Genomic DNA, 10,714 nt, shown 5'->3' on the forward strand with positions numbered 1-10,714 from the left:
CTGCAAACAAGTACTGGGGAGGAAACGGAACTGCAAAGGAAATGCTTAGAGCAAATCTTACAAACCTAATGCTACATTTTAACCAGAAAAAAACATTTTCAAGTGATACTCAGTAATTCTTCATTAAGTGCAAATCAACCACATTCATATTCAAAATAAGCTTTTCTAAATGCTCCTTAACATACAACAAAATATACCTAATGAAGGATTGCCTCAACTGCCAAAGTATGACAGCTGAATTGTACTTCTCTTTGATACCTCTAAGACCCTCAGACCTCTGAATCACTTGGAGCTTTATCTTAGAAGATGAAATTACAGTTCCACCTTAGACAGGTAAGCAGCAGGTGATATTTCTACCACAATAATTATTTTTTTCCCCTCATTAAAAAAACTCTCTTGAGACCTTAAATCAATCAGATATCTGATGCATATGTTCTATTTTCTTGTTACCAATGGTTCCACTGTGCATATAAATCTATCATACAACCACATTTGCATTTAAAGAGAAATTCCCTTGTGTTTACTGTGCACCTGCTCCATGTAAGCCTATCTTCTCTGCCTCCTTTGAGAAACAGGCATATCTGCCAGAAAAAGAGAAAGCACAGACACAGCACTCCTCCAAGTCTTCTTGCCAATTATCTAAGCATTATCTTCTTTAGTTTAGTTATGGTCCTAGTCTGACAACAGTTAACAAGAACAACTACTTGCGCTTCCAAAATCCAATACTTCTCAAGGCTTTTTAACATATTTTTCATCTTGACAGTGAACATATACATTTCAACTGTACAAAATCACTGTATTTTCTAAGCATTGTACAGTAAAGCATTGGCAAAAAGCTTCCTTACAAAGACTTTCACCTGAAAAATACAAACTTTTCTTTATTCTACTTAGCATTAATTAACATGGCTGCATAACAAAGGATAAGAATATTATTCTGACATTTTACCTTCAACTGTAACATGAAATACATGTAGGTTTATTCTAATAAAACTGAAATAAAAATTCTAATTTTTCCCCTCTCTTCGTCTCCTTGCTCCTGTAGCCATGCTAGTGATTCACAGGTTGCTTCTGGAGCTTCATACAGGCAATCAGAGACAGAGAGGGGTGAAAATAGAGCTCTGCTGCACATCCCATCAAGCCAGCTGAAACGTTTGAAAGCCGAGTGAGGCAAGATAACATGCTGCATCCCACAAAGGCTGCTGGAACTACTGGTCTTTGTGCCTGTGAAGTGCAGGATGCTGATACCAACATTGCCACTCCATGCATACATGACACCAAATGACGCCACAACTTTGAGTACGAGCATCCCTGCATTATTGCCAATGTGAGTTTTGTGCTGCTCTCTGTGACAGTCAAGTCCTCTCCCCACAAGGCTGCCTCTGTCTGTGTGCTCCTCTTTCTTGCTGGCATCTCATCACAGTGTGGAGGCAGTGCTACCCATGTCTCCATTTCAGAGGACAGAAACTACAGTGGAAAGCAGGGCTGTCATGCTTTTTCCTTCCTGGCTGTAATCAGGCAAGTATCCAAGCAGGATGGAGCTGCTGTAGGAGCAGAGACAACAGGGGCCTGGGACATCCTGGAAGAGGACTATGCAAGGAGGAGAGCTGTACCAGTGCAGGTGGTATGGTACCCACAAGTACTTACTTCCCTCAAGTACATGTGGGAAGAAGAGGTGACTTCTCGCACCTACAGAGTTCGTATGGGAAGAGGTTTCAGCTCCCAGCAAGACTGGTCAATTGGGAAGCAGAGGGGCAGTGAGAGGCACTTTCTGGTTTCTTGAAGCTCTGCTGATGCCTTGTCAAAAATGGTTACAAAATGGGTAGATATTTGGGATTATGGTTTTCCAATCACGGGGGAGAAAAAAAGCCCAAACCAAAAACCAAACTGCAAAGTGACCTATCATTTATTCACAGTACTCAGGAGAGAGACTGCATCTCCAAAGGTACCACTCAGTCACCCTGTTCAACCGTCTATCTTTCACATGTGGCTCCTTGTAAACTCAGAAGCTGGCCGCAAAGAAATCACATAGTACTTACCACATCGCTGACATTAGATAAAAAAACATTAAGAAGAGGAGCAGTTTCTATCTAATATAATTTACTCTCTTCTATAGGACTTCCTTACCTGAAAGATTGCCCATCTCCTTATGCCAAAATGCCACCGGAAGTATTTTGAGTAGTCCACACTGGACTACTCATTCAAACAAGGAAGTGTTTTAGCAGACTGGTCCCTTGCAGGCTCCTCAAATTTGGAGATAACTCTGATATAATTCTATTTTACCCACTTTTCCAACAAGCTACAAGCCACAGTTTCTTTCTGCTGCACATTGAGTCAATGACACAGACCAGAAATCACAAAGATCTGAAAAATGACTGAACTGCTGGTTTAAGACACCTTTAGTGACTGAGTGAAGTGGAACAGTCCATTGGCGTGAGTCAGTCTTTGCCACATGAAAACGTGCAGAAATGAAACATTACAAAGGGACCCTTTTCACATCAGGCATGGGTGCTATGCCTCTGTGTTAACTGAAGGAGTTATCTAAAAGAAAAGCTACTATACGATTTTAAACTGTAACTAGAGTGGTAAGGTAAGTTTCTTCTTGACGACTGGACAGTCAAATTCTAATTGTTTTATTCACATGAAAACCTCTTCTCACTGCGTTTGAACTCCCTCTAGGGTGACCCCTCAAGCTTGCTCTCAAGACCAGGTTTCCAGCTTAGATGCAAAATCTTCAAAACATGGCTCCAGTATGGCACCTGGCATACTCACAGGCTTAGCAGTACAAAGAGAGAAGTGGCTTATCATGTTCACTGGGCAGCCCATGAGCTAGCTGCAGAGGATTTTAGGGTGAAGAAGCTCTTGTTTATGGGTGGTAGAAGGGCAACAGGTCATACTATTTATGGCTCTTTGGGAGTACATGCAGTACATATACCTACTGAATTCAGTAAGGGCAGGACACTATTAAAGTCTGCTACATCATGCTGTGCAAGGCTTAAACATGTACACGTCGTTCAACATAATTCCTGGCTGCAGGATCAGAGCTATTTGCACAAGATATAAAGTAATTTTGATTTTCCAGTGCTACAATTGTATTCCTTCAGCTGTTTAAATATCACAAAAGGGTCCAACAATCGAGTAATTTGTTTCAGAATATTTTTTTTAACAAACTTTTTTCATTATCTTTTGTGGTTGGATCGCTGAGATGTACAACAAGATTTTCTATGGAACCATAGGAACTAGCAGTTTTTTGGTGGGCTTTGGGGTGGGGGGTGGCTTTTTGAGAAGCAGTTGTGACTGCTTAATATCTCTCTAAGAGCTGTGGCTTAAAGCCAGCCATTGAAAATGCCATGAGGTGATAACACTGACAATGAAGACTGAGACTGTTTAGGAGCTGGTTTGTATCCAGTACCATCAGGACCTGATCCTTGAGCTGTTCTTCATATAAATTGCATTTGCTTGCACAAAAACGCTGATACGGGTATGAAAAAGGTTTGATCCCTGGTGCTGCAAAAACACGATCTTGGACTGACCAAGGCGCAGTTTTTCTACTAGACAACTTTGCATTTGCTTCCCCACAGTTACAAACATGCAAGTCCTACTTGATTTTCTTCCAGATGTAGGTATGCCCCGGTGGGACAGGAGGGTGCTGAAGGCTGCGTCCCGGCCAGGGACGCCCGGCTCCGAGCAGAGCAGAAGCAGATTTGCGTCGGCTTCGGGTGTCAGAGGGTTTCAATGCGCTACAAGGGGTTTTGCAGCAGCACTTCGCAGAGCTGACATCACGTATGTGCTCAGACCCAATAAACCCCCCCCGCGTTCAGCCCTGATTTCATGCGGAAAGCACTTCCCCGGGGCGGGCTGGCGGGGGCCGGGGCGAGTCCCCCCACCCCGCTCCCGCCCCCCCAGTCGCCTCTCCCGCCGCCCCGGCACCCCCACTCCCGCACCGCTCGGGGACAGCACGGCGGGGGACAGCCCGCAGCCGCGCCGGGCGCCCCCAGCGCTACCCGCACCCCCTGTATCCCCCGCGGGGGACCCCGGCCCGGCTCCGCGCCCCGCTCCCGCCGCCCCGGGGGACTCCGGCGGCGGCGGCAACAAAGCCCCCCGCCCGCTCCGCTCCGCTTGCCTCACCTCCCTTCGCTCCGGTCGGCCGCGGCTGTTTCACGGCAGCCGCGGGGTGATGGAGACGGGGGAAGGACCCAGGTGCCGCCTCTCGGCTGCCGCCCCCCGCCACTCCCCGCCGGTGCAGGCAGGGCTCCGGCAGCTGCCCGGCTCCCGCTGCCCCGCCCTCCGCCCCTGCCCTTCCACCGGCCGGGAGGAGGGAGGGATGAACGGAGGGGGGCGGCCCAGCCGCACGCTCGGCTCCCGGGCCGCCCGGCGGCGCGCTCCCGGGGACGGCACTCACCCGCCCCGCCGCGCCCGCGCCTCCTCCCGCCGCCACGGCGGAGGCCTGCTGCGTCACAATGCCGCCGCGCCCGTGCCGCGCTCCGCGGTCTCGGGGCGCGGGGGGCGCTGCCACGTGACCGGCGGCGTGGGGAGGGGGGGTGTGGGCGGTACCGGTGGCGCCCCCCCGGGGCGGGGGGGGGGGGGTGAGAGGCCCCCGCGGGGCGGGGGGCGGGTTCGGGGCCGCGTCTGCCGGCGCGGGATGGCCGGGGCGCCGCACCCCTCCGCGGAGGCAGCCCTGCCCCGCCGGGAGCCCCGGGGCGAGCTCCCGCCCCGCGGCCGGCGGTGGGTGCCTCCTCCCGCGCCGCGGCTTGCTGGCAGTGCTCCACGCGGGTTTTACGCACGTGTAAAGCGATGCCCGCGGCATCGGAAAATGCTGCGCCGTCGAGTCAAATGCTAAGCGCGTGGCACTGTGCTGCACTAAAAATACCTGAAAATATTGAGTTCAATCCGCTCACATCTGTTTAAAATAAAAACTTGGTGGGTTGGGGAGTGGGGGTGGGGGGGTTGGTCTGCTGTAAAACCTGGAAAGCGTCGCTGCTTCCCTCTGGTTCACGCGTGTGGAGCCGGTGGCACCCCTGAACACCATCCCACTGAGCGACTCTCACCTGCCTTGGCGAGAATCCTGTGTTCCCTCTTACACTGCTGCGCGTCAGCGGAGCCGCAAAGGGTGCTCCCGCACCAGCCGCTCTGCACGCTCGGCAAGCCCGCCAGAAACCCGCCGGCTGTTCCTCAGACGCTGCAGAGGCTGCAGGAAAGGAGCCCTCCTAACGGGTCGGGCCAAGTCACACCCTGCCACCGGGCATCTGATGGCAACGGGAGAACAGCAGAAAAGTGAACCTTTGGCTGGTTTTTTTCCTTGTGATGTAGCCTGTTCTGTGTCCTGTGCTTTCACAGCATTAGCAGGGATTTTTTTTTCCTTTACTCTTCGTAGGCACATTTTCCATCCAGTCTCTTAAATGTATCCCTTTACGTACCTTTCCATGTCCCCCTGCTTTTGTGTGCTTTTACATTTCGAACACTGAACTTAGATTTCATTATCTCTGATGAGCAAACACTGCAAAAGCCCAAAAGATGCATGTAGGAAATTAAAGTGAATTTATGTTAGTTTGGCATTTGGAAAACTGTTGCCTGCAGAACACATCGAGCACACTCAGCAGTACCGCAAGTATGCTCACATCAGTCAGCTCACAGCGCTGCTCTGGACGAGTATCTCTGGAAACGGGGAAAACAGTTCAGTCTCCAGCTCAGTGGGTCTCTGTCTTTCCTAGAGGGATTTCTAGTGAAAGTGCTAATCAAAGTGTGGCTACTGGACATAAAAAAACCCCTCATTCCACTTAATCCCGAGACACAGTCATCAGACAGTAACAACCTTGAGAAGCTTTTCATCTGAACCCAGCGACTTGGAGATGAAAGGAAATACAGTTTTCTGTGATATGCTCCTTGAGCTATCTCTGTGCTGCTGCATCATGCATTTTCAAATATTTTGCAGCTCATTTGACATACTTGCCCAGAAGTGGAAAGCTGTTATATTTATTTCTTCTTAAACTGCATTTTTAAGATGTGTGAAAAATAAGCTCGAATATGAATTGCAGTGAACTCCAATCTTCATGTGCAAGGCCAACTACATGGAGCAATAGTATCTTAACCACCTTAAAAATGTCTGTGCTGATTGAGGGTGGTGGGGCGGAAGGTTTACTTTGGAAAAGTCTTTTGCTTTTATGTCATTCGCTTTTATGAAAGGGCATATCTGGACACTGCACGTTTCACACTTGTACATATATGGAGATTAAGTAACCATTTGGGGTATTTGTAATGCATTTGATTAAGTGGTTTTATACAGGAATGTTGGTCAGCTGTGTGTGATTAAATGGTTTGAAAGGAATGCAGGTCAGCTCCAGAACACAATGTCATATAGGAGTACGGCCTGCTTGACGAACAGCGTTGATGAAAAACCAAAACCAAAAAAATCTTAATTTAGAGGCTATAAATACCATCCATATGCAAATACATCTTGTAAGATAAAAGCTTGCCAAGTGTCTTTGTGTGTGTTATATATGATAGTATCTCAATTAGAGCTGATAACTCTGTTTATATATCTACTTCTGAACTCATTGCTGGAAATATTGTTTGAATAAGAAGTGCTGATTAGGCTATGTGGCTATACAAAAACTAAATTATGATCTACAGCTTCAGTTCTTGTAAGAATTTCAGGATGAATTTTTACTGCCAGTTACATGGCAACATAGCTCTTTTTTGTCACAGAACACTTGCTCTTTTCTTACTGTGTGTGCAGATACAAAATTTTGCTGAAATAGAAACAACTTCTCATTGGTTATCCTATTCCCAATGGAGTAAAGTGGTTCGAAAATGTGTTGCACATTGTTTTTCTAGTATGTTTCTCCAAGATCATTTAATGATTTGCTGAACCTCAGTATTACTACTTGATGAAGCCGAGGCTGGTGTTTGCATCAGCTGCACAGTGTACAGTTGGATGCACATGGGAAAAGACAGATATTCTGTGGGTTAGCAGCATTTGCAAAACTGAATTCTGTGGCCCCCATGAAGGGCCCATGGCGGTCAGCAGCCAGCAACCACAGCATCCATGAGTGATCATATCCATTGATGTTAATGAATACAAGAGAAACCCCTCCATCATTTTGAAACTCCTCTAAAAGATGACCTTGAGACAGATTTAAAAGTGTGGTGCTTGATAATACTGCTTATGAAGACACGACCACATTTTAGTTAAGGCACAAAGCCCATAGAGTATGTCCCACATCCTGCAGGAGCTTTTCTGTTCCTGTGCAGGACCAACTCTGGTGCCTCTACACTTGCTACTGGAAATGTGCAGCAGTGCTGAGATGGAAAAGGTGGGCCAGAACAGAAAGGAGGCAGCAGGAGCCTGGAAGAGATGAGTCCAGTAAGGTGCAGTAGATTGCCAATTTTTTTCAGAGCAGCAAAGCTGGGAATCAGTGTTCTGCTGTACAGGTAAGTTAAACAGTCACTAACACTGTACAGTTTTTAAAAAGTACTTCATACATGAAGGCAGCCTGTGGACTTCCAGATAATGAACTAGGACTGCTGACGTGTGATGTCTCCACCAAGGAACATCACGAACATTATATTAAGCAAAACCTAGCAATTACAGAGTAAGTGTATCTCCTGAATAACAAAGAGCAAGCTTTAACTCAGTCATATGATGATCCATGATGACTCACAGTCATTCAAAGCAGTCATCAGGGCACTTAGATGTTCTCTTTAAAAAAAAAAATAATCCCATTCAGCATTGAGAACCAATAAGAAGGAGCCTGGTTGACAGCCAGCTGAATATGAGCCAGCAGTGTGCCCAGGTGGCCAAGAATGCCAACAGCATCCTGGCTTGTATCAGGAATAGTGTGGCCAGAAGGACGCGGGAAGTGATCGTCCCCCTGTACTCAGCACTGGTGAAGCTGCACCTCCAAGTACTGTGTTCAGATTTGGGCCCCTCACTACAAGAAAGGTGCTGGAGCGTCCCCAAAGAAGGGCAATGAAGCTGGTGAAGGGTCCAGAGCACAAGTCTGATGAGCAGCAGCTGAGGGAACTGGGGTTGTTTAGCCTGGAGAAAAGGAGGCTGAAGGGAGACCTGATCGCTCTCTACAACTACCTGACAGGAGGTTGTAGCCAGGTGGGTGTTGGTCTCTTCTCCCAAGTAACTAGCAAAAGGACAAGAGGAAATGGCCTCAAGTTGCATGAGGGGAGGTTTAGATTAGATATTAGGAAAAATTTTTTCACCGAAAGAGTGGTCAGGCATTGCAACAGGCTGCCCAGGGAAGTGGTTGAGTCACCATCCCTGGAGGCATTGAAAAAACATGTACGCTTTGGGACATGGTTTAGTAGACATGGTGGTGTTGGGCTGATGGTTGGACTTGATGATCTTAGAGGTCTTTTCCAACCTTAAAGATTCTATGATTCTATGAATAACTACCATTTTTAGAGCACAACTGGATTTATGTACTCATTTCAAAAGAGTGAGCCCAAACCAGGTGCATTGTTCCTGTCTTCACCTTCAGATTCTGAGTGGAGATAAATAGGACACAGATCAAGTCAGCCTTGCTTCTAATATTCAATACCCTTAATTTTTACTTTTTCCCATATTCAGTTTGCTTTACAACATATCAAATATTTTATTCAATTTGGAAAAATATTTTCATTCTGAAAAGCATGGAAAAAGAAAACAAATACAGGTATAGACATAATTCTGTTAGACTGAGAGAATGACAACAACATTGCATAGGCTGTTAGAAGTATTGACTTACTGTTTAGCTTTGATTACAACAAACAGTACCACACACGTGCTGATGAATAAGTCTGCCATCTCAGATTCATGAAATTGCTACACCTGAAGGAACTGTGAGACTGCATACCTGGGACTGCAATAAAAAGGAATTATTTTTCTGCTGTGTTTTTGTACTGTTTTCAGTGTTTATAATGTTTGAACCTGATCTGTTAGCCCACAATGGGGCAATCTGCTGTCAATAAATTTCAGAAAGCAAGACATTGCCTTAAAAAGGAATGCAGGTTTAATCCTCATCCATAAGAAGAAACAGGATTAAGAAAACTTGAATAATTAGTTTGAAAACATGTTTCAGTGCATGCAGCTCTGTTTCTGGGCTTGTGCAGGAAGGTATTTTCTGCAGTCTTAAGAGGCCATTTACTTGGCAGCTGGCATGAGGAGAGAGAAGTCTCAAACCTAGGCTTTATTAAATGCTTACTGATTTGATCTATTCTGTTGTGTGAACCGCACAGAGAATTTCACAATATGAATCCAACATCCTGCTCACACATTCACCACAACTGCAGAACTGAACGTAGTATGTATGGTTGGAAAGCTAGTACATGGCATTACTGGATGAAAAGTTCAGGGACAATTATCAGCAGCAGCTACTCTAGTTTCTGGCATAAAGCTCCATAATTCCTGGTTGAACTAGAGAATGTTTTTCAGAAAGTGATCTAATCCTGATCACTACACTCATAACAACATTGTTGTGATAGATAATTAGCTTCACTGTTAAATTATGTATGCTTGGTCCAGCTTCTCATTCAGCTATTTGAGTTTTGAAATTCTGACACTGGCTTTAGTTTTGCCTTTGCCTGCTGTAAATAAGAAGCTCTCCATTCTCATAGATTTTCTTGCCATCCATGTATTTCCAGTACATTTTCAAGCCCCATTTCAAAATTTTTGCAGATAGATTATAAAGGATTTATTTTAATTCCCTGATATTTTAACAATAATACAAGCCCACGACTTTGAATTTGTGAATATTTGATGTCATGGAATTTAATTCTGAAAATTAATGTTCACAAATTAGAAAGCTTTTAAGCATGGTCCTCAAAAAAATTACAGGTGGTAATATATCTTCTTTCTTCTATCTGTTATTCCTCTGCTATGTGTACAAAGACCGCCTTTGGGTATGGCCACATAAGCAAGTTGCCATAAGGCATGTGCTCTTAAGGAGCAAGTGAGCTTGCACTCATCAGAAGGCAAGAGCATGCACAGAAGCAGATCCCATAAAGTAACTGAACCCCACCAGATCCTGTGTTAGCTTACAGTATTATAGTTTGCTTGTGGGATTACTCAATTACTGGTTTATACTAGGAATACATGGGCAGTTGGCTGTCCAGAATTACACTCTGCTTTTGTCCCATCCTGTATGTGTGACCTGCATTCTTCAATGTGACCTCATTAGATAAGAAAAACAAGGAAAAAAGGAAGAGTTGGTTGTTTATATGATTAGAATATAAAGATGTTGTGTGGTGCCAATTTAGAGATAAGATAAAAACTCAAAAGTCTTGCAGTTTAAGTTCAATGTCGATTTACACATATCCTTTTCAATTCAGTAGGGCTATGAATGAGTCATTAGAGGAAATCCTGACTGGGCAGCACATTAAATTGGATTAAGACCAAATATTATGTTTCACTTGAGCCTCAAGCAAAATCTGTGCCACCACAAACTTATTGTGCTAGAAGTGAATTCTAATCACAGCAACCCTACGAATTAATTAAAAACTTTAAAGCTGTAACCAATACATCACTATTAATTCAACTGTTTTGAAGATGCCCCCATTGATAACATTATTCTGAGAAATTTTAAATCTACGCTTACTGTCAATCTCTTGGCAGAAGGCTGCATCTTCTCAATTAGGTCAAAGCAAGACATTTCAAACCATCTTTAAATAATTGCTAAAATAATGATATTAAAAAAACTGTCTGGAGAAATCTCTGGAAACCAGCTGA

The 10,714-nt window shown here is 45.2% G+C and overlaps 1 protein-coding gene across 3 annotated transcripts in view; it reads right to left on the reverse strand.

Moving 5' to 3' along the window:
• Positions 1-4,254, reverse strand: part of SNCAIP (synuclein alpha interacting protein) — a 94,956-nt gene extending 90,702 nt beyond the window's left edge. For all 3 annotated transcript variants that reach the window (XM_054810363.1, XM_054810364.1, XM_054810362.1), the window contains exon 1: positions 4,126-4,254. The gene's annotated coding sequence lies outside the window, so the exon portion shown is untranslated. The remainder of the gene's footprint in view (positions 1-4,125) is intronic.
• Positions 4,255-10,714: the final 6,460 nt, after the last annotated feature.

The sequence above is a fragment of the Grus americana genome, chromosome Z, assembly GCF_028858705.1.
Source record: "Grus americana isolate bGruAme1 chromosome Z, bGruAme1.mat, whole genome shotgun sequence".
NCBI lineage: Eukaryota > Metazoa > Chordata > Aves > Gruiformes > Gruidae > Grus > Grus americana.